Source organism: Triturus cristatus, chromosome 3_1 (genome assembly GCF_964204655.1).
Source record: "Triturus cristatus chromosome 3_1, aTriCri1.1, whole genome shotgun sequence".
Taxonomy (NCBI): domain Eukaryota; kingdom Metazoa; phylum Chordata; class Amphibia; order Caudata; family Salamandridae; genus Triturus; species Triturus cristatus.
Window position 1 is genome coordinate 943,586,565 of NC_140583.1, and position 24,932 is coordinate 943,611,496.

Sequence of the window (24,932 nt, forward strand, 5' to 3'; positions counted from 1 at the left end):
TTAAAAAAAGATTTGAATTTACCATTACTTAGACACCACCCATGACATTTATTTCTACCTGCTCCCAAACAAATGTTATCACGTATTTAATGTAATAAGGTAACCCTATGCAGCCCTGTGGGAGAGGTAGGTCACAGAGTAGTGAAAAACAAATTGGGAGTTTTCACTGCCTCAGCATGTAAAACTCAAAAGTACATGCCCAAAGTTTTTAATACAATGCTCCCTGCCCAATGGGCTGCTTAGTGCCTATATTGGGGGTGATTTATATGTTTTAAAAGGTATTTTAGGCCTGGCAAGGGGTTTATTTTGCCAATTCGAATTGGCAGTTTCAAACTGCATACAGGCTGCAATGAGTGCTGCAGGCCCTTTAGTAGCATTCAATTTACCGTCCCTGGGTATTTTTGTATACAACTTTACCAGGGGCTTATATGTAAATTAACGATGTCAATTAGGTGTAAGCCAATTTTACCATGTTTTAGGGAGTGAGCACAAGCACTTTAGTTCTGGTTAGCAGTAATAAAGGGTACAGCGTCCTAAGGACAACAAAAATTATTTTCAATAAACAGGAGGTTAGAAGGCAAAATGTTTGGAGAAAGCCCACACCAAAGACTGTCAGGTCTAACTCTGCATTTTTATTAAATTTTTACTACAAATGGTATGTTTGTGATAACTGTTTACTGCAAGGTGCGCATAATCAAGGGCCAGATGTAGGTGGCTAAATACTGATCGGTAACGCAGAAATTCGCAGAATTTCTGTGTTACCGACCGGTATTTAGCCATGTACAATGTAGGTAACACCGAACGCCATCGCAAATAAGGAATTGCTAAAAATAAGGGAAACCAGTTAGCGTTTCCTTAATTAGCGATTAGCAGACACCGAAACCCCAAATACCAAATCGTAAAATAAGAAATCCTTAAAAACTCGCAAATCGATGTACCAAAATTCGCTAATACCGATTTTACTATTTTTCGGTATTTAGGAGTCGCTAATTACCACTGACTCAAAGCAGGTGGTAATCAGGTGCACTGCATTTAAACAGCCCCAAAATGCAACAGTGTGAACACAATGGTGGCCCTCTATGTTATTGCAAGGCGGCTTCGTATGCAAGCAGCAGGACTGAGGATCTGGAGACGGGAGGAACGCGTGTACAGACTGCACGTTACATTGTTCCAACTGACTGAGGCTGAAATCCATGAGAGGTACAGGCTACACCCCCAAACCATCCTATACCTGATACAGGACCTTCACCCACTCCTGGAGCATCAGACACCAAGGGCGCACGCTATACCAACACATGTTCAGGTGCTCTGTAGCCTGCACCTACTTGCATCAGGTAGTAACCAGTGGGTGATAGCTTTGACAGGTGGTGTGTCACAGAGTTGCCTGTCCCGTTTTTTCAACACTTTCCTGGATGCCATGATGCAAAGAATGCATCACTACAAATGCTTCCCCAGCACACAGGCGGAACTGCAGAAAACCAAGATGGGTTTTTATCAAAAGGCACAGTTCTCCATGTAATAGGGTGCATTGATGGGACACACATACCAATCTGCCCACCTGCAGTTACAGAGTACATATATCGGAACCGCAAATCTACACATTCTATCAACGTGCAGGTAATTTGCGATGCGGACCACATCATTACCGACATTGTAGCCAAATTTCCAGGGAGCACCCATAACTCCTACATATTCAGGAACAGTTTAATCTACACACGTCTGGCTGGGGGCGAATTTGGAGAAGGATATCTGCTAGGTAAATCAATGTGACACACCCTGATGTATACCGTGGATGAATGTGTTGGTGACTGTTATTAATGGCACTTCCTTTCTCACTCAGGTGATAGCGCATATGCCATGCGGGCATTTATCCTGACTCCATATCTCAACCCATCTACCCCAAGTGAGAGAAGATACAATGTGGCACACAGATCTACATGCAATGTTGTGGAGCACACATTTTGACTCTTAAAATGCAGGTTCCGCTGCCTCCACAATAGTGGAGGTGCACGTCAGTACCGCCTCATCATCTGCTGTAAAATAATAGCAACATGTGCCATGCTGCATAACCTTGCCACAAAGAAAGGAACAGCAGTGGAACAAACTGACTCCGAGGACGAGGGTGAGGATTGTCCAGAGCCAGAGCACAGCGCAGAAGGTGTGGCAGCAGCACCAGATGGGAGACACAGACGGGCTGAAATCACACGCAACTATTTCTGAGTAAGTAAGGAGACACAGCCAGTAACTGTAATTGAGTGACAGTGTTTTATTAACCTTAACTCAGACAATAGCATAGCACACCGCAACAACATGAAGGCCTCAACATGTCATGCAATATGCTTTGGACATTCCAAAGGCGAAATCGGTTACATTTCATCACCCATTTCACAATGCCAGGTGATGGCTGTCATTATTTCCTGCGCCCATGCGCTGCACTGCTGCATTCCCTGGGCACACTGTCCTCACTGGCGGTCTGTCCTGTGGCAGCGCTGTGCCGTTCGCTGCGCCTCCTGGACTCGGTTATCGGGGGCGTGATGTGGCTGCAGCTAGTAGCCTAATCACTATCCCCCCATCCCCTGCACCTGTAGTGGCTATTTGGTTTGTTTGGAGCACTTCCAGTGCACTGGTCACTCTGACCAGCCCCCTTGCCATATCACGGCTGCAGTGGGCCATCTCCTCCTGCATGGCCACCAAGCGCCTGCAGAGCACAGGTGGCAGTGGAGAGGTGGTTCACCGCCTTAGTGTAGCTGTCCAATTTCTGCCGGTCCCTGCGCCTCGCTAAACAGTCCTCATCCAGTTTGCTGCACAGCAGCCTCACTGCCTCCGACATGTCCCTCATGCCCTCAGCCACAGTATTGTTCATGCTGTTAAAGCCCTCCTTAATTTCCAGCATGTGTCTGTTCATGTGGACCATCTGCCGTTGCACTGATCTAATTGCTTTGCCTTGCAGGTGCTGTACATTGAGCATATTTCCCTCGAGACAGGCGAATGCGCTTGAATTCTCACCCTGTGCAACAGGACTGGCTGCCCTTGCTCTGCGGTGTCTGACACCTGTGTGGGCACGCTCGGTGGGGGACTGTGTGCCTGCACTGTTGTCATCGTCTGCCAGAGTGGAATGTTGGCCTCCCATGCTGTCCTCCTCGGACACCTCCATCTGATGGAGGCTAGCCACTGTACGCCTCCTGGCTCTCGGTGGTGGTGGCGGTGATGGTGGTGGTGGCGGTGGTGATGGTGGTGATGGTGATGGTGGTGATGGTGATGGTGGTGGTGGTGGTGGTGTGTGCTCTGCAGGCAACAAGACTTCCTCCTCCTGTGTTTTGTCTCTCCTGGGTGCCTTTCCTGTGTCCCCTTCAGCAGCCTTGCGTGATGGCTCGACTGTGGAGACAGAATGTACATTTGATCACTTGTCTGGCAGCATTGGCGTAATAATAAATTTCATGACTGCCAATCTAACTGACTGTTCTCTGCTTGCTAATTGCTGATGTGTGTCACATGCCTTTGGGTTCAGTGGACTGACTGTTATGATATGTGTTACTTCTGACTACATCTCCCATAATGCATTGCTGGTTTTTAGTAAAACATATACTGCAGTGGGAATCATACTGCCTCATTGGGGATTGGGGATTGGGGTTAGGGGGTGGGGGGCACAGCATGCTGTGCATGCATCTTACCCTGCCTGTTGCCAGCTCTGGCCGAGCTGTCTGCATCCCCAATCCCCTCACGCTCTCTGGCTGGAGGATGGACTCCACCAAGAGATCCAGGGCAGTTGGTACAGGCGCTGTAGATCTCCCACACCTGTCTGCTTGGCTTGCTTCAGTCTCTCTGCCAACCTCTCCTTAGCACGTTTCCTGAGGTCATTCCAGCGTTTTTTAAGTTCTTCAATAGAGCGCTGGGTTACACCAATGGCATTAATCCTCTCCTGGATAACTAGCCATATCTGCCTCTTCTGAGAGTCAGGGACGTGCAGGGAATTTTTGCCAAACAGCTTATCATGGTCCTTTGTTACCTCCTCAATCAGGACCTCCAGTTGCCTCTCACTGAATTTGTGTTTCCTTTTGCGCTCTCCTGCCTCCTTCTCCTGGTTGTCCATTTCTGGTCTGGGGTGTCAGCAAGAACTTAGAAAAGCTGCTCCGGGGTTGTTTGCTGTGCTCCCTGCCTCTCCAACAGCTTTAGGATCAGTGCAGCTGCATGGGTGTGGCCACTTCCTAGTTGTGAGCACATGAGGAAGCACAGGATTGGCTGATTCAACATTTTGCGAATTTTCAAACTAACAAATTCGCTAATTACCGAATCGGTATCAAGGAATCGGTAATACCGATTCGGTAATGGGGATTCAGTAATTTTTTTTGCGAGTTTTACCGAATAGCTAAATTTTACCGATTTTTTATCTACATCTGAAATACCGAGTTCTTAATTACGAATCGGTAAAATTCGCTATTAAGGACTCTGTAAAGGACTCGGTTTTTCGGTTTTACCTACATCTGGCCCCAAGTGAAATAGCATATTAGCAAAATTTCATGATTTTCCCTAACCAGTGTCATGCAAAATTGCCGATCCTGAGTGAATTACTACAGCATAATTAAAATTTTGGCCAGCTCTGCAAAATTGGTCGAGTAGGTATTAACAGTTGTCAGGGCAGATGAGATAGACCGAACGAAGGTGGGGTTTGGTGGGGGCTCTTATATCCAGAGCAGACATTGAGAATTGTGACCATGCAGGGAGGTCATCAGAGCAGGCACACCGAAAGAGGTAATGAGACAGTGCTTAAATTGAAAAAGCTGCAGGTGGGGGCCCACCGCCACTCTTTTTTGGGGACTGCGCTTATTTTGCTCATCACACTGTGATCCAGAGCAAAAGAGTGAAATACCGAAAAAAGGAACAGAAGGAAGAAGAGAAAAAAGTTTAATCGTAACAAAGGAAAAAAGCAGAGATGAATGACAGTATATATAAGTAAGATAAAGGCATGGAGAGTGCCTGGTGGAGGACTAAAGGGGCATGGGGTGGAATCAAAACTAAACAGACTGGGTATTTGGTGCTCTGGTATTCAATAGTGGGGGGCTGTGGGCTTCTCAGCAAACCTTGGGCCCGGTGTTTATTCTTTTTCAAATTAAGAACTGCCATGAGAGTGCACACAAAGAGCTCCTCAGGATGCACGGATAACTCCTCTGCTTACAGCAAAACCAAAATAGCTCAGCAGAGACAAAGAACTCTTTGGACCATGTAATATTAATATTTTTAAATATTTCAAATCAGTTTTTGTTGATTGCAAGAGCTGACTCTAATGTGTTCCCTATACCAAACTTAATGGAACTGACTTTATCGACCTTTGAAGGATAAATAGTTGGTTCAGTATAGTATGTCGCTTCTTAGGGCACAGATAAAGAACACCCAGGAGCAGGCATTGCCAGGCAGAGCTGTGTTTTTTAGGCAAAGGCCAGCAAATAGCTTAGGAAATAATCGAAAGCCAGTTGTTTTCTCACACCAAAAAACTTCACTCCATTATCATTCTTGAGCTGACTAAACAACTACTAAATCTGTACAAATACCAACAGATGCCGGATTTCAATGTTTAGTATGAAACAGCGGAAAATTAAACCAGTTCTCATTCAAGTCACTGCAAATTCCATAATCCCAGAGAGCAGATTTTCATGAATAGATGTCAATTGTTATCCAGCTCGCCTAGGGAACTCTCCAGGGCACGCAAAACACAAGTACACCAACTCATACACAGAGCTCCTTGGAAGATCTAGGGAATCACATGCGTATTTTAGGGCACATTGAGAGCTCCTCAATCGCTTTCCTTAACGTATACACACTCCAGTGGTGTAACGCGAAATGAGGGGGCCTCCATTTAGAAAGTGATTATAGACCCTGAGTCTTGCATATCTTACAGATAATCATTGACCTTGGTCTGCATGCTGGCCCTCTGTATGTTTTGGGCCGCAGGAGCCTATTTTACACCCCTGACAAACACATACACTGTAGGAAATTGGATTAGTTGTGCAGAATGTAAGGCATGTGGAAGTAATAGGTCCACAATTTCCCCTTACTGGGAACCAATCACCACATCGTAGTGCTTGACTCTCTCAGGGCAGTGAAGCAGAGCAGTCCCAGGCCTACTCAGGGGATGTGGTGTGGGCTAGCAATCACCATTCTCTGTCATGCAATAATACTCAATAAATAATGTCCAGTCAGTGCTTTTTTCTTGAGAAAAGGAAAATTACATTAATCACACACACAACTAAATACTATGCAATCATTTACAAATATATACACAATGCTGGTAGTAATACCTTAGATCACATCATGAAATCAGATTTGACCCCTAAAGGGTCCTGACCCCCAAAATCACAGTCCCCTTGCCTATACCAGGCAACATATCACAATATATAGGGGTACCACTTTAAATATAACTGCCCAGTGTCGTTGTCAGGGTCACCACACTGAAAGACAAGTACTCCACATGTTAAAACCACCTTTATTTCATGTAATCAATAATAGCGAAGGTTTAAATGTATTAATTACTCTCAATAAAGCATTTCAATATTGCTCAACAATCACTGTCAGCTCAAATGATAAATAAAGCATTGAAAATAAATATAACATGTCACAGTGTTTTTATACACATTCATGCAAAATGCAGCCATTGAACCAACCCTGAGTGTTGCATTTCCCCCATAGAGTAAAAGCATCAGACTTGGGAGTGCTTAAATAGAGATGAAAATATTTGGGGGTGAGTGGGTCATAACTTCCTGCCCCCACAAACATGGGGTCACTTTTTTTCCCCCCAAAAAATAGGGGACCTGCTATGCCCCCTGGAGCCCCGCAAAACATGGTTGGCGGTGTTCCTGCCCATTTTGTGACACCACAAAGCATCCTCCTAAATTAAAAACCAGCCCTGCATTGTATTATGGAGTGCTCCTTGCGGGAGAGTGAAAAAATGGTGAGTGTATCTGGCTGCATTTCTTTCCCGCAGTGCTGCCTCGCGCCACACGGCTTCCTTTTGCTTTGTTTTTCTTTTTGGTGGGGGTGCCCAGTCCCACCCAGAGAATCCACATGTCAATGTGTTGGGTGCACCACACACAAACACACATACACACACACAAACACACAGGCGTACACAGACACACATACAACTCATATTACACAGCAGAGACTTGCTGAAAGCTCACCCAAATTTCAAGTCCCACAGAGAGATCACCAGTCTTTCAGTTGCTGAAGAGGTCCGTTAACGATAATAGGCTTTAGTGAGTGACAATATACTCACATTGAGATCTAGAGCTCATAACTCTGTAAGACAAAAATAAAAAATACCAACCATTTGCTCTTCTTCCAAGCTTCTGCAAAGGCCTGGACATGATACTTACATAGGATTTTAGACAAGGTCGTATGTATTCCTTTGTACCATATCTGGTCTGTCTTTCTTTACTTTAAGTAACAGTTGTGACTCTTGACGCAGCTCTAGAACACAATTTAAATTACTATCTATTTATATTTGCTGTTTGAAGTATATCCTGATAAGGGGAAAAATACCAGCTTTAGGTAATTTTACCAATTTTGTACCAGCTTGGACATTAAAATACTGGTATCGCCAGGAGATAGCCGGCCAGGTGGCAACCCTTATATGATCTAAAGAACAAAATGGCACATTAAAGGATTTATAGATCAAATCAGCACATCAAAAGCATGAACACTGACAGTTCTGATTTAGGAACTTAAGTGAGATACGAATTATTGCACAATAGATGCCACAAAGTGTTCTGTTTAAAGAGCCAGGGATCGAAATTCTGTGCAATTTTATATAAATCACAGAATATGGCCCACTATCTTCTCCTGGTTGTGCGCTCTTGAGTCCTATCTAGCCAAATTCCTGAGGCAGTGGCAATCGACCACAACCTCAAATACCACACTCACTGCTTGGATGGCTGCCAAGTCTGGTGCCTGCCAGCCACTCACCCGAATACCTGGAAGCAGCCCACTGGATCCTTATCAGTCAGCAATCCCTCTTTATTGGGTGTCTTCTAGAATTCCTCCAGCATGGTTGATGCATGCCGGTATGCACCTTAGCTAGCTGCAGAAACGTCCTCCTTCTCTTGCCCCAACACAGGCAATATGCATTTCAGCAATGACACTTTACACTTAATCCACAATGTTGTTCAAGCTGGGAAAATTTTGGTGCCAAATCATTCAAGATTTTATACTCTCCAAATCATTTAAAATCAGCAAACAAATATAAACACAGTACTCTGGAAGAATTCCCAGACATCATCTTAACTGAATGATATCACAGTGGGTTTTATGGGAAGCTTCAAACAGATCTACTTTTCTTTATCCATAACAACACTTCCTGGATTGACATTTTCCACCATTAACTCAATATTGCATGATCATCTAACATTCGTCATTGCCGCAAACTAAAAAATGCTCCCTTGTCTCTATTCAATAGATCGAATAACCATTTCCAAATATAATAATGGAAAGATAATGATCAAATATGCAGACATATCTTTATTAGACCACTTTTTTCCAGTCCTGAGCAATGCTGTACTGAGCGCGGTGGTGTGGTAGGCTGCCAAGCAAGATGGCTGCTTACTAGAGCTGCTCCCGAGGCCATTTTGTCTAATCCCCCACCATCCATCCACTTATCCATATCTCACAGCTCTCTGATGAGTGACTTTAGAGCCAGGAGCCGTGGTGATACCAAATCTGCCCTTTGTCGTTGCTGACATTATTGGAACCAAACCTTCGACGAGGTGTGACCCGGAGCGGAAAATGTGCGGCCATGGCTTTTAGTGTGTGGCCCGGGCGGCTTGTGCCGAAAGACTGCGAGCATCTTTCAGAGACCCCTGCCTCATACGAATGCTAATCATGCAGCACCCCGGAGCTGCATCACCGAGACCAGAACACCCTTTGACGCCAATGAGCTCCTGAGAATCCTCCCATTGCGAGGCGACCTGAGGTACCTGGTAAGGTGGCAGACTTGGACTGAACTACGGAGCTGACTTCAGGCTGAACAGAGATTGAGTGCACTCGCTAGGTGCACCAGGCTCATTGTTTGACTTTTGCGAGGCCCGGTGAGCTGCCTATGCAGCGCTGAGATCCCGGCCGATGGTGTGAGTTTCAAAAGGGCCCCTGGAGTGTAAATAAAGTCTGTGTGGACCAGTGCAGTCCTCTCTGGGACATTAACATCCCACTTAAAAAGCTTCAATGGTGCGAGAGAATCTGTGGCAGGAATGAGGGTGGTGGTATGTGCTCTCCCTGGGTGACTTCTAATGTTCAGAGACTTTGGAATGCATCCCATGTTTGCTGTCCCTGGCCGTGAATAACATTGACAGTGGCATCATAACTGCTGAGTTGGTGGTCAGCAATCTAATGCTCAGTGTGGGGGGAACCTGCTGGACTGTGGCTAATCTAAGACTGCCAGCTGTCTCCGTGCCTGTCCCCACCTATGCTTCGCTGCTGCTTGTGTTCACAGCAACTGCACGTCAGGCTGGGAACCCACTTTGGATGCATAGTATAAGCCAATGTGAATTGAGCTGGGGACCTGTGTCATGCATTGACTGCTATACCTGGCCCAACGTCATCTTTCTTACACCTCACAGTCATTGCCCCCTCTTACAAGGTCATCACCCTCTTTGAATTTGAAGATGCTGAGCTGTAACAGCAGTGACAACTATAGTAATAGGACTTCATTCTAGCTTCCATCCAACACAGGACAGCTGATTCTCCCTGTCACGTCCATGTAGCAACAAATTGGGACTCTCATTGTTTCAGCGCTGTAGGCGTAGCAGGCACTGCTTCTGGTGTGGCCCACATCCGGCCTTGGTGGAGTTCCTAGATAACTGAGGGGATCCACAATGTGGAAGGCTGATAGGCCACAAGAGAAATACTATGTTCAGGAATTCCCCAGCTGGTGGTGGTGACTATTCCTGTGTCTTACGGATGATAACTCTGAAGCCCAGTGGAAATAACCAGGGGCAAGGGTGCACGAGTGGTACATCAAATGAAACTCAATAAATTTACACTCTCCTGTGGTGGGGCAGGCAAAACAGAAGTGGAGGATGCTTAGAGCCCTGTGGATCAGCCTGCAAGTTAAAGGGATGCACTGATACTTAAGTACATTATGGTGGTGATCTAGGGAGCATGGGGATCACTGGAGACGAAAAGTGACACAGTCTCCATTGAGGTCACCTTGGTTTCGGTGGACCTCCACAGTATGAGTGCCCAACTGAAGGACGTGGAAGACTCGCTCAAGACCCTTGAGTCTGAAACTGTGACTCTTAAGAAACAAGCCAAAGAGCTGGGTACTATCACAGAGATACTTGGGGTCAAAGTGGAAGACTATCAAGGGTGCTGGAGGAGAAATAACATTTATGTAGTTTGAGTCCCCGAGTGGGCAGAGAGACCAGCAGTGTTCCTTTTCGTTGAAGTCCTTATTCTAAAAGTGTTACAGCCCGAGGCTTGTCAAACTGTTTTTCTATTAAGAGTGCTCAAAGAATCCTGGGAGCCCTACCTAAGGTGGGGGCACCACCATACACAATCATAGCGAGCATTTTCAACTTCAGAGGACATAATGATATTCTCCCGGTGGCTCGGAGTGCCCCACTGGTCAAATATGACTGCTCAGTCTTCAGTCTCTATCCGGACTTTGCACTTTGTGTTCAGAGCTTGCACCGCAGCTTTGCTGATGTTAAACAAGCCCTGCGAGAATGTGACCTAAGATACTCCATGATGTTCCTTGCTCATGTGCGGATAGTAGCAGAAAGAAAGATCTGGCATTTTATAACCCCCGAAGTGGCGTGGAACTGGGTACATAGTTGGTGACTGGCTGGAGGAGTGCGACCGTGCAGTCAATCTTGTCAACAGTAAAGTGAACATGGTCCCTTGGACCTCAATCCAGACCCTGGTGAATGGCGCGAGAATCTAAGATCATCACAATACCAGACCACAGGCAAAGTAATGACTGTTATGATGACGTTGGGTGAAATTAATGTTTCTACAGATCATGTATGTCCTTTATACTCACAATGCGATGATGCAATCTTCTCTATTAAGAGGGACTGTCTGCAGCAACAGCCAAGTACTCTGTTGACACTATTTTACACTGATCAGCATCAAAGAATCATTGCAGTCCAAAATGTAATGTAGCAACTGTATGTAAGCTCGGTGGTCAAGTACATTAATGGCATTACAGGTTCACCTACACATATGGAGGATATCCTTAAACACCTTACTAAACTTGCTACTAAGTACAAAAGCTTTCTATACCTCAGAGACTCCACACACCTAAGGAAAACTGCCCTGACACATCAGCTATAAAACTGTTATCCTTGAATGTGAATGGTCTATCGGACAAACTCAAGCGGAGACTCATCCTACAGTACCTTAAGCATCAGGCAACTGCTCCTCCAGGAGACCCATTTGTTGGGTACAACTTATTGTGTTTTAGTTCAATGGGGATACAAAATGTTTGCCCATATGGGATATATGACTGGCTCCAGAGGTGTCGGCATTTTAAGAAGGAATTGCTCCCACTCATTGTGCAGCAGATCTGATCTGACACGCATCATAGATATGTGGACCTTACTGGAAGCTGGGAGGGGACAATGCTTACCATATGTTTGGTTTATGTCTCACCCCACCTGCATGACCTCACATTTCCGACCAAAGTGCCCTTCTCCTTCAAATGCCGGATGGTAATTTATTAAAGGAGGGCAACGTTAATACAACTATATGTGACCAATGACACCGCTTGCCCCACAAGTTGGTGGGATCTTCCTGTAGACCACTGGCAGAATTCCTGGTCATCCTAGGCCTGACTGACATATGGCGAGCACTTAACCCCAAGGCCTGACAGTATATGTTCCACTCAGGAGTACTTGGCAGCCTCTAATGTATAGATTACCATCTCACCCTCGCACAGCAACTACAGTACTATTAGGGGCCCTTTTCTGGCACGAAGGTTATCAAACCACTCACAGGCCAGAGTTTGCCCTGTGCAGAGGCTCGTCTCCTCACAACATAGTGCTTCATCTCTGGTATCTCAAAGTCCCCCATGTAAGGGAAAGTCTTCTTACAGTGACTGAACAATACTTTTCTAATAATGAAAACTCAGTCAACTCTGCCCAGACATTGTGGGAGGTGTATAAAACTGTTACAAAGGGGCAAAGCCTCTCCATAAAAGCGGGTCACAAACGCGATAAGAGGCCAAAATTGAACAGCTTGAGAATTAAATTCAGGCTTTGGAACGAAACCTCTTTGACCGACAATGTGCAGACACTAAACACCCTGTAAATTAAACAAAAGAAAATACAAAGATGCTTCTATTGATGCTGTCAGTGCGAGTCACAGAGTCACACAGCACTGCTTCCATGAGGTGGGCAATAAGGTGAGAAAGCTCCTGGTGTGGTTAGATAAAAGATATTAGGCTGGCCGTTGGGTACTGGAGGTCAAGACTGACAATGATACCAAAAAGACAATGAGACAAACAAGGAATAGCAAATTATTTTGCCGACTACTGCGCCCATCTCTATTCACCGGTAACTACTACCACAGCACATGAATCCAAATGACTCCTTACTGATATCCGTCTCCCTATCTTCTCACCTACAGATAAAGCCCTGCTTGACAACGAGATAAAAGAATACAAAATTGTGAAGGAAATTCATGACCTCAACTCTGGTAAAGCTCCTCACCCCAACAGACTGCCAATTGAGTTCTACAAGTTGACGGCCTCTAAAATTGCACCCCACCTCCTTCAACTGTACAAAGACAGCCATCAGCTTGGTGCTCATCCCAGAGACCAAAGACTGGACGCCTTTGTAGTTATTAACAAAGAGGAAAAACTCCCTGATGAATGCTCCTCACACTGGCCAATGTCAGTCAGTCAGTCAGTCAGTCAAATAGCTTTATTTCGATAACAAGTATCATAAAAGCATTATCATTCATACAGTTCAACAATAAAAATACAAGTCATCATAAGAACATTATTAGTAACAAGTTATATAAAATCCATCAGGGCATAATATATTAACAGTTACTCGTTTCGTTATTGATCATAAAAGATAACGAAATGATCCCAAATTCAGAATGGAAAATAAATTCATACTTCCAATAAAGAGTAAAATTCAATCGGTATGTATATAAAAAATAGTTAAAGGAAGTGACAGTGCTTTGCGTCTCATTTGGGCTATTTGAAGACAATTTTAAAATACAATAAATGTTCACAATGTGATTTCAGACCTCCCTGCATACGAGTCTGGACCTGACAAGCCAAGCACAACTGAGATACTTTGCCACACCACAAGCAAAAAGAGTTCTTGACTCTGATTTTAGAAATCGCAAAGCAGCACTATGATCAGAAGTATCCAGCTGTCTGCAGATGGGTTTTAGCCATCTGAATCTAGCTTGGCTATATGCTGGGCATGCAAACATTAGGTGTGCCACACTCTCTTTTGGTGCCTCACAACATGGCTAACCCACAATTGTCTGATAAGGGGGGCTCCACTTTGCAGTTAATTCACGAACCAGAAGGGAGCTATCCATAACCTGCATGTAAAGCACCCTATCTCTTGGTCTCTGGATAAAGTCTAAGTATGGTTCCAGGAGTATATGCTGCTTCTGTCAGCCTTCCTGCTTTGGGATTACTGAGTTCCTGTCTATCAACCCAGGCCCAATATAATCTTTTAAGGTCAACCTTACTGGGTGGGTTTTGGCCTTCCCAGGATTCTTTAAGGCCTAGGGCAAATAATAGTCTCTTGACATTATTTATCCAGCTGACCCTGTGGTTACCATCTAGGCTAATTACCTCTGCGAGTGCAGCAGCATATTTAGCAAGTTCAGCGGTCCGCAGAAGACGCCCCCAAAAAAGCAAGGCCATAGTCTGGAAATATCTCTAAAAGAGCATCTACCCATATCGCTCATCACAGGTTTGAGTGGTGCATTACGAGGAAGCATCACTAAATCTCTTAAAAACTTGTTTTCGGATCTACCGACCTCTTCTACATTCTCGAAACCCCACAGTTCGGCACCATATAGGGCCGAGCTAACTGCCTTTGCAGCATAAATCGTGAGCACCGGCGCAAGAGGTCTGCTCTAGGAAGAGCGATGTTCTCTGCCTATTGTTCCGGCCACACTTTTATTGTTCAGAAGCATCATGTTGATGTGGGGTCTCCAATGCATTTGTTCGGAGAGTCGAATACCCAGGTAATCGAACGTGCTGACTCTCTCCAGGCATGGTCCTCCCAGGGTGAAATTATGCCTAAAAGGTTTGTAGGGGTTAAAAGTCATCAGTTCAGTCTTGATAGTGTTAATAATCGACCCCCTAGAATTACAGAAGAGCTGAAACCTATCCAGGATTTTTTGTAACCCACCCGGGGTCTTAGAAATCAAGAGGGTATCGTCTGCAAACAGGAGAGTAGGAACCCTGTCTCCTGCCAGGGCTGGGGCATCGCCTGGGATTTCTTGTAGGAAGCTGACCACCCCATTCGCATATAAAGAGAACAGGATGGGTGCCATAACACAGCCCTGGCGTACTCCCCTGTTCACAGGAATCCTGTCAGTTTTTTGCTCTTGAGACCACGATCTCACTTGTGCGTAATTACCCTCATGCAAACGGGTCAACAAGTTGAGTATTAACGGAGGGATGCTCATCTCGCCCAAGACTTGCCACAACCGATCCCGAGGGACCAGGTCGAAAGCAGTCTTCAGATCGATGAAACCGAGGTAAAGACTGCCTCTACCTGTAACGACTACCTTCCAATAAAGAAGAAGTATCCTAAATGCCTGGTCAACCGTCCCGGTATTGGCCCTAAATCCCGCCTGATAATGGGAGAGGAAATTCTCGTCCTCAGCCCATAGTTGAATTCTCTGCAGCAGCACCCTGCCAACTACTTTTTGAATGGTATCAATCAAGCTGATAGGTCGGTAGTTGGCAGGGTCCTCCCTAGCTCCCTTTTTGTAGATTGGCACCACCTCAGCACCCTTCCATGATTCGGGTATGGGGCAACCTTTAGCCATAGAATTCATTAAAAGCATAATATATCTTGCCCAGTTGCGGGGGTATGCGGGGAGACAATCTGGTCCAGGAGCTTTTGCTGACACTATTCTTTTGATCGCCGCGTCTACTTCATTAAGCGTGAAAAGGTCACAAGTATTTGGGGTGAGGCAGATAGTTGACTGGTCATGCAGCCCTTCTTGGCGGATTTTGTCTGCCCCCGAATAGAGTTTCCTGAAGTGATCAAACCAATCCTGACTTGAAATGTGAATAGGAATTAAATCAGGGTCTTTTCTGTCCCCCCTCCTAACTAGGTTCCAGAATAAATTGGCCTCCCTTGCTATGCTAGCGGCCTTCAGATCCTGCCAGTGGGATTCTTCCCACTTCAACTTGGCACAAAGCAAGGCTGCTTTGTACTCCTTCCTAGCAATTTGGACCCGTGGACAATTTGTACTTTTAATAGCAAGGGCTAGAGCTTTCCTTTTTTGCCTACAGTCCTTAGAAAACCATTTCTGCCCACTGTTTGTTCGCACTATATGGAAGTTGTGGCCAATTGCTATTTGGAACAAGCATTGGCAAAGCCAAAAGATCTCACCTTTGGGACCTTATAAGTATTTAGTTATGCAGCACAATATCCTTACTGCAACAACATTAACTGTTGCATGGCTAAACACTTATAAGGTCCCAAAGGCGAGACCTATTGTCTATGCCAATGCTTGTTCTGACCTGTTAGTGGTTTTAGGACTCAGGGCACTTTATCATTGCTGATCAGTGCTAAAGTGCATGTGCTCTCTATGGTAAACTTAGTAAGATTGGTCTGCACCTGTTTGGCATTTTTAATATACCTAACAGTCCCTTGTACTGTGGTGTCTCATATACCCAGGGCCAGTTAATTAAATGCTACTGGTGGACTTGCAGCGCTGCTGGCGCCACCCACCACTGTAGCCTTTCAAACCTGTCTCAGGCCTCTGCCACTGCAGGGCCTGCGCGTGCAGTTACTGCCGCTGTGACGTGGCACAAAAAGTGGTTGCCACGTCTGTGACTCACCTTTTACTACATATCAGTCACCCCTAAGGTAGGCCCTAGCTAGCCCTACGGGCAGGGTGCCGTGTGGGTGAAAAGTAGGACATGTGCCTTAACTATGTGGCATGTCCTGGTAGTGACAAACAGACTATTTGGTTTCTTCCTGCTGTGTGACTGCCATCTCATAGGAATGCATTTGTGATTCCTTGATATAGGCTTCAGTGGTAATTCCCAACATGAGAGGGGTAGCGGGATCAACTTTGGTATGATTGAAATAGTGGTGATAAATACTGTGTATTGGTGTTTGCGGATTTATTACTACTATTTTAGAAATGCCACTTTTAGAAGTAGGCATTTATGTGTGTCGTTGTGCCTGCCTGTTGTGTATTGACTGTCTGGCCTTGGAGTGACAGGGGCTGGGGAGGTGCAGTGGCTCAAGAGAGTCTGGATGAGACAGCGCTAGGCTGAATAGGCCTGGTCTGCATTTGGAGTGGTGGGAGGAGTAGCACCTGCACCTGAATAGGGCTGTGCCTGCCTTCCACAATGATGGCTCTACCCCCCGTGGTGTCTGGAGCAACGGCTTACACTTACACTGGGGAGTGTGGTGTACTTTTTAAGTGCCTCCAGAGCTGGTTTAAACTGGGTCCAGGGACCTGTACCAGGGCAGAACAGAGACTTGGTGCATTATAAATATTGGAGCTGTGACCACATGTCTTTTGAGCTTGCTTGGTGAAGAGGACACTGCGTGGGCTGCTGTACGCCAAGAGGAACCGCCTTGGGACCAACCTATTCATTGAGAGGGGGGCTAAAATAAGGATTGCCCCTGTGCCCTGGTACCCTTTAGCTGGTCTACCTTGCTGCACCCTGATAAAGGAATCCCCAGTGCCCTCCCAGCAGTGCAACCCCTTACACTGGAATTTGTCAGGGCTCTTGGCCCTGAAACTAAATCGGTTGTTGAGCGCTTTACTCTTCCAGCTGGGAGGTGTGTTGTTGCTCTGCTCCCTGGAGAGTGAGTGTGGGGGAAGCACTGCTTTCACTAGAGGAGTCCTGGGCAGGGTTTCAGCCCATGCCGCTGGAGGCAGAGAAACTGCAGGGAAGAAAACGCCTGGTGAGTGCTGGATACTTTTGTCCCCTGAGCCCGAGTGAGCTGGCGCGATCGATGATTCCTGAGGAAGGCAAGGCAGGCTGCCCAGTAGAACCCACGCTTTAGCCTGGCATCCGCGCTGCAGCAAAGAAACACCCCTGGCACCTCCCACTCCGTGCCACCGGAGGTGCCGACCTCAGGAGTTCCGGGAAGGGAGAGACGCAGAAAGCTCCTGCCAGCACGTGCCCTCACACCAAGTAATCAAGTGGGGAAGGGAACCCTTGACGAAGGTCCCGCTTGGCCCCGGTGCCCTTCGATATCCATTTCCCCGGTATAGCTGCTGCCCTGCCTTGAGGAAACCGGGTGATCCTGGCTGAACGCGAGAGACCCTGTGAGGTCACCCGCCCCATCCCTTTTCAGACTTACTTTGGAGGCACCTGAGGGGTGGGGATGGTGTTAGGGAGAGACCTCGACGGAGGCCCCTGCTAAGAAAGGTTGCCGCATCATCTTTGGTATGCGCCCCGGTGCTCCTGTGGCCTACGGGCCTACCTTCATAGTAGGATAAGCATTCTTTGCACTAATGATAGGCAGCTCAGTGATGATGATTTATGGGTTATGTCCTGATGGTTTACGCCTAATGTGTTTGTGCTAAGTGCACTCTTTCCAGGAGTTATTGGTCGCCCTAACTAACTGTGATTTATGTGCTGATTATGACAGGGGCCCGATTGGCCTAATGATTTATGTAATCCCTGTAAATTCATGACAAGTGCCTTGTGGCGCAGTGTATATATGTGATGGTATTCTAATGTGACTTATGGATAATACAAAGGTTATTTTTATATAACCTTTTGTGGAGTTTCTTTTGTGGTGTGCCTAGAGTGTCGCTGCTGTGTGAGTGTGTTGCGCAAGCGCTTTACACATTGCCTCTGGGATAAGCCTGACTGCTCTGCCAAGCTACCAAGGGGGTGTGCAGGGGTTATCTTCAGCGTATAATTCCCTTGCCCAGACTAGAGTAGTGGGTTCTGCCTGGCTGAGGTGCATACCCTAGCCAACCAGAAACCCCATTTCTAACAGGGACCCTATTGATCTATTTCAAAGTAATGTTAATCTCAGGGCCCCAATTGTCACCCACATTTTGAATATAGCAAGTGAGTTGGAGATTGTGGACGACTGGTCTCAACCAGCCATAATGCCTTTTATTTTCTATAAATAAAAAAAGGCACAAGAAGGACCCAGTTTACCCCCCACCCCCCCCCCCCCCCACCCCATTTCCCTGATAGACTCTGTAGCTAAAATAGCACAGAGGCTTATCGTAGAGCAGATTTTGAACTGGGCAGAGGATAAAGTAGTTTTTTTCTGAAGCACCTATGGTTTTAGATCTGGCTTAGGCACCATAGAGCAGTTCATGGTTGTCTATTCAACAAAATGCCAGGGTGACTTCACATGCTCCAGAGCCCCAGATGATGTCTCTGGAAGTGACATCACAGAACCTTTGAAATGGTGACATCACAGGAAGTGACACCATGTGAACTTTGGACCCCTGTGACATGACAGGAGGTAACCTTTGGTTAGTTACATCACACAAATAGATTGGAAAATCTCTAGCAGATACAAATGAGATATTCTATAAACAAACATTTTATTCAAATCCTATTAAAAATGCTACCAGATATATTGTCCGTGTCAAACATCTTTAGATATAGGTTTGAGGTAATGTAACACTGTTTAAGAATCTTTTAAATAATGTACAGCAATGAAAAATATGCTGATCATGTTAAAATAAACTTATATAAAACACGTGTTATATAATGAGTCGATAAGCATACAACGCTTAGCACAAGATTTCTTTGCCATTTCTTTGTATCGTGTAATGAAAGCTCAGTCTGGGAAAGTTAGTCACAGTGCTCTTTAATGCAGGTCACGCTCTCCCAGCAACCCTTTTTTCCACAACTTGGCCTTGCAGCTTCCCAGACTTAGTGGACAGCAGATTTTGCTCAGCTGGCGGTAAATCAATTGAAGGGCTCTAGTGAGTGGAAACCTAGTAAATGATGTTTGCAAAACAATATAATGTTGAAGTGAGCAGGTGTCTCATATTATAATATACATTTTTTTCATATAAAACAGCTCCTTGAGTGAGGATCCTCGGTCAACACAGGCTAAAATATCGCTGTTCTTTTTATGCCGGTCAAAAATCACACCGACCCAACCAATTCATAACATTGCAATCTGATAAACACCACAAACAATGGTTCCCTCCCACTATGCCCCCACACAAAGAATCTAATAAGACCAAACAACCTTTCTCAAACCACTTTCAAGCCTAGTTAAAATCAGCAAAGCGCAACACGTTACAAGGCAATAGCAGATGGGTACTATGCAAATTCTAACAGGTAAAGAATGCAGTGGAGCTGAAACTATTAGTGCTTGAAACATGGACACATTCTGAGCATCACAGTACCTAAGGACTGTAAATGCTTCTTTATGCTTTGTATATTAAAGTCATTACTTTGCCTATTCATTTCAAGAACAGTTTGAGAACTAATAGGAGAGGGCAGAAGGAAGATGAAATAGAGACAGTGAGAGGAGAATGAGTGCATCATCACATCTGGGAAAAGATAACATGGAAAGAAGAGGAACGGAAGAAAACAGAGAAGACATGAGAGGTTCACAAGTGGAAGATGGTGAGAACGATCAAGGAAAAGAAATTGCAGAAAGATTGCTGAAGGGAAGGGAAGAAGGTAGAGACAGGAAAGCAGGTATGCACAGGGGAGAGAATGATTGAAAGAGACAGTGAGAGGCTGAGACAAGGAAGAGGAGAATGTGTGAAATATAAAGACTGGAAATAGTGAGACTAATAAATGGAAAAGTAATGAGTGAGACTGAAAAAGACAAGGGACAGAAAAAACTGGTAGAGACAAAAGTTTTGAAAAGTAGAACTGATGGGCTAACAGAGAAGGTTATGTAAAAATAAAGAATTGAGAAAACAGGAGTAAAAAGAGATGCGTTAAAAGAAAGGAAGCGTGGAGGGGCAGAAAAAAACAGCATGAAAAGACATCGAGAAGAAGGAAAGGACAAGAAACAGATTGGATCCCTAAATTCTGGGAAAGTGAGTGAGAAAGGGAGAGAGAGATACAAGTGACAAAAAACAGAGTAAGGAGAAAGAAAAGTTTAGGTGAATGGAGAGAAGTTGCAAAAACATCAGCCAGAGAAACTTGGAATGAAAGGGACGGGGGAAAGAGAAGGGAACACAGATTGTTATAATATTACCCGGTTGAGAATATGCTCATCTAATGTTATTGCACTTTGGCCCGATGTTGTAAAAGGAAGGAACAGGATACATGTGTTTTTTTGGTTGAGCGAGCTGGTACTTCTTCCTGCACACGAATTTTACTGCTCCAAGTGTTCAGAAGTAGGGGGCGTATTATCAAGCCAGGCGATAACATTATCGCCGCTTTAGCGGCAGAAAACTGCCGCTAAAACGGCGATAATGGGCTTGATAATATGCTCTATGGAATTCCAATTGAAGCCCATGTTAAATGTGAAGGACATCTAACATGGGCTTCAATTGGAATTCCATAGAGCATATTATCAAGCCCATTATCGCCGTTTTAGCGGCAGTTTTCTGCCGCTAAAGCGGCGATAATTTTATCGCCTGTCTTGTTAATATGCCCCTAGGTTTCCTAGGATGGACATTGAGGGAAAGGGACATTCCCTTGTTAACTGAGGTAAACACACATATTTTCTCAACTATCTGCCAAGGCATCAGTGTGAGACCAAGCCACATTCATTGACACCCCAAACTTTCAACAGGGAAATCCAAATTATTCCTTTCAAGTTCATACCTTTGTACGGACAGGTATAGGTAGGGGAAAACAACTCTACAAATGGCTATTCAGTGTTCACCACCAACTCAGGGGCATATTATGAAGCACAGCTTGATAATATGCCCGGGAGAATTCCAATAGAAGCCCATGTTGACACCAGAACATGGGCTTCTATGGGAATTTTCAAGGGCATATTGTCAAGCCCATTATCGCCGCTTTAGCAGCAGTTTTCTACCGCTAAAGCGGCGATAATTTTAACGCCGTTTCTTGATAATATGCCCCTCAGTGCCTCGTAGTGAATGTGCACAACCATCTTACTCAAAGGACAAGTATTTTGCTGCACCACAAGTGCTCGGTTCAGTCTGACATCAGTGGGAAGAGAGGGACAATAATTGCCGGATGCAAAACAATTCCTCTGACTTGCCCCAGCACTGGAAAGCCATTTCCAAGCCTTAGTGCAGCTTCTTTTTTAAATTTCTCCCCAAACTCCCTTGGTCAAACCTGTTATTTTCAAGTGGGAGTTGAGTGATCCTGCAGTGTGCTCTGAACTGAGGCTCTGGATAGGAGACTGTGCAGAGCAGAGATTTGTGAGGCTAACCTTGATCTCGCATCAGGAAACTAGCATTTATGTAATAGGGTTTCAGACCAGCATAATCCAGCAAAGCACACCGTCTTGAGCTAACCTTTGAGTTCAACTAGTTTGGCATGGGCTCGATTATCGTGGGTATGTTTGCTATTCTCCTCCCCACTCCCTTATTTCTAAACAGCAGACAACAACCATTCTATTAGCCTTGTAAATTTGCACCAGAATTTACACACCTTCCAATTCCCCTTCAGAAAGTACTTCTTCCATCTGTTGCACCCGTACAATAAGTGAATGTCAAGCGAGTGCGCTAGCAGGACATGCTGTAGGTGTGAATAAAAGGTGCACGGCTGAAGAAGTATAACTAGGGATCCTTTCCAACATGACAATGTACTTAGGGGCATGGCTAAAAAAAAATCCTAAAATCCTGTGCTTCACACAGCCAGTGACCTGCCCAGTATTTGAGGGGTTCTCTGTGAGTTTTCTTTCATTGCATCCATACAACCATGGACCTACGGCTGAAACAAGCCAGACCTATTGGCTTTGCAAATGCTTGTTAGCAGGTATCAAAAAATGAGTAACAGCAACAGTTGTGAATAATTAGTATTGCAAATATTTCAATTCATAAAATATAACTGTGGATTAAGCATTATTAATGCCTGTGGAGAGGGCAGTGGTCTTCTGAGTGTCTTAATTATTCACATTCTCCACTTTCTTCTGCACTGTAACTACACATGCACAACTTTTTTCTCCCCACGTCTTTTTGAAATCCTTCCTTTGCATATCTCACATAGCATCTCTTTCCTCTTCAGCAACATCTTTTCACTCCATTCTCATTGTGTGTGCTTACTTATATCATCTTCACGTCGCTATCCCCCCATTTACACAATCCACCTGCTCACCTGCTGGCACTGCATTGTGTTTTCTTTTGGCACTGTTCATAATGCTACAGCTGCATATTTCCTTCAAACTTTCTAAAATGTACAATCCACATGTATGTGACCATTGCTCAGCAGAGAGGCCAATAACTGGATGTGCAAGTAATCTGAACACTTTTATCACCTACTGACAGGTTCCATTAGAACCTCACGCTGCATTCAGTCTCCACACTACAGCTTCCACCAGACACCTGGATGCGATTTAGTACAAAATATGCACTACACAAAAGCCGTATGTTGCATGAAACACTACAGAAAAACAGCATCTGGAAAAAGAAAATATATCTAAGCAATGCTGATTCAGGTTGCAAATAGAGCCTTTTAGGGACCCGTTTCAAATTTGCCCTACTTAACTCTCTACCAAAAGGAAATAGGCATGTAAAAAAATGACTTCATGCACTGCGACTCTTTCCGTCCATTTACACCCATGTCTCCTGCACGGTGTGCAGCACAACCTCTGATTCTGAACGGAGGGAGAGATTCATTTAGGCCGAAAGGGCTGCTTTATGTGTGCGTGCTCAGACGTTCCTTTTAAGAGAAACATGCTTAACGAGTATGCCGACAGACTAAGTTATTTTATGTTTTCCTATTTCCTTCCTACCACTTAGTGTCGAACTCTAAGACTATGGAGCTGGCCTGGGCATCAGTTACTTGCCCCCGCTATGAACTGCTCCCCATCATGCTCAATTGCACATTCTGCACATTTCTCCTGTAAACTTCGTCAAATGTCATAATGTCTCAACTTCAAAGCTGTAGTGAGTGCGCTCCAATAGTGAATGCTAATCCAACCTGAATTCACAGTAAAAATTTGGACAGGATAAATGTTTAAATGGCAAGACGGCAAGAACACACATTGTTTTAATTAAAGGGGAAAGTAATCTAGGTCGGGTCATTCTATATCTATTTGAGCGAAGCAGATTGCAGCATGAGGTGCTAGCGGTGTAAAGATGTTTTCAGGCTTGTAAACACTAAATAAACAGCTTTGTTTATAGGCTTGAGCTAGCCCCTTTTGGGCATTTCTAACAGCAGGAAATTGAAACGTAAGGAATGCAATTCAACTTTACACAAAAGCGGAGACTTCGTACAACAAGCGCGGCCGTGCATGCAGCTGCAGCGTCCCGCTGCTCTGGGCTAACAAGTGGGAGGGGTGGGGGGAGTGCGAGAGAACACACAGCGATTCCCTTGTGGGAGCGAGCAAACATATGTTGCCAAAGCTCGCTCCCGCAAGGGAATCGCCAGACGTGCACGCGTTGCGATTGAAAGCAATGCAACGCGTGTACGTTTTTGGCTGAAAAGCCAAAGCGATTTCTTTAGGTCTTTTTCCTATGTAGTACATGCGCGCTGCGTAGGCGAGACCTAAAAAGTACCCCATCTGCTCTACAGTTCTTATATACATTTCTAGGACCTTCTCTGGGGCGTCAGATACACAAGATGCCTCCTGTAGATCAACAAAATTCTCTCTCAATACTTGTTTGATGCCGGTCATTTTTAATTCATTAACAACAACTTTGGGCATTTGAGATATCTTTTACAGTTAGATGGAACCAGTTCCTTAGTCGACATAGCAGTGCTTGCACCAGTGACAGGACAAGAAGAGACCCAGGGGACCTTCATGGTCAAACAAAGTGGATTGTGGTCACTGTCAATAGTGGGGACTATTTCCATGTCGATCATGGTTCTCCAGAGTCTTACATCTATTAGGAGGTAGTCGATGCGGGAAGGGCAACTAACTCTATTAAATGTGCACGCCCCTGCAGCATCAGACCTTGTCCTGCCATTGGCAGCCCTCAACCCAAATTCCAAAGTAAGTGCGTTCAGCTGGATTGCAAGACGAGACCATCTTTTGATAGGGGGTACACTTAGAGGTGGGACGCCACACCTTGCATCATCTTCCTCTAGCCCCAACATGTCCTCCGGGCTAAGAGGCTCAAACGTACAGTTAAAGTCTCCCACAACAACAAGATGTGAACTGGACGGGCAACTAGATAGTTCCTGCTCCAGGGATGAAACAATAGATGAGGACACTCCCCCTCTTGTCCCCCCAACGTATACATTAAACAGCTCAAGAGTTAAACCTGCTCTGTTTCCACTAAAAGTGAGCCTCATTATATCTGGGCTCTCACAACGGCATTCCACGATGACCCAAATAATAAGGCTACACGCCCTCTCCCTATGGTTACAGCTGGTACAAAAAAACAAGTATAACCTGACTTGTAGAGAGGGGCTAAACTTCAGGTTTTCTGGAAAAGACAAATGTCTTGACTTTCCATTAGTTTATTCCAATCGGGCAGTAACAATTTGTTATAAAGCCGGGCTACATTCCAGGAAATGATCTTAAACCCAGACTGAGGGGCTGAGATGAAGACTGGCTCACATAAAAGGGTTTCTTAGGTCTGGTACAATAAAGCAGGGGGAGAACTAGGAATATCCACATATGTAGCTGCCCTCTGACCCCTCAGCTTGTTGGTATGGGAGCTAGTATGAT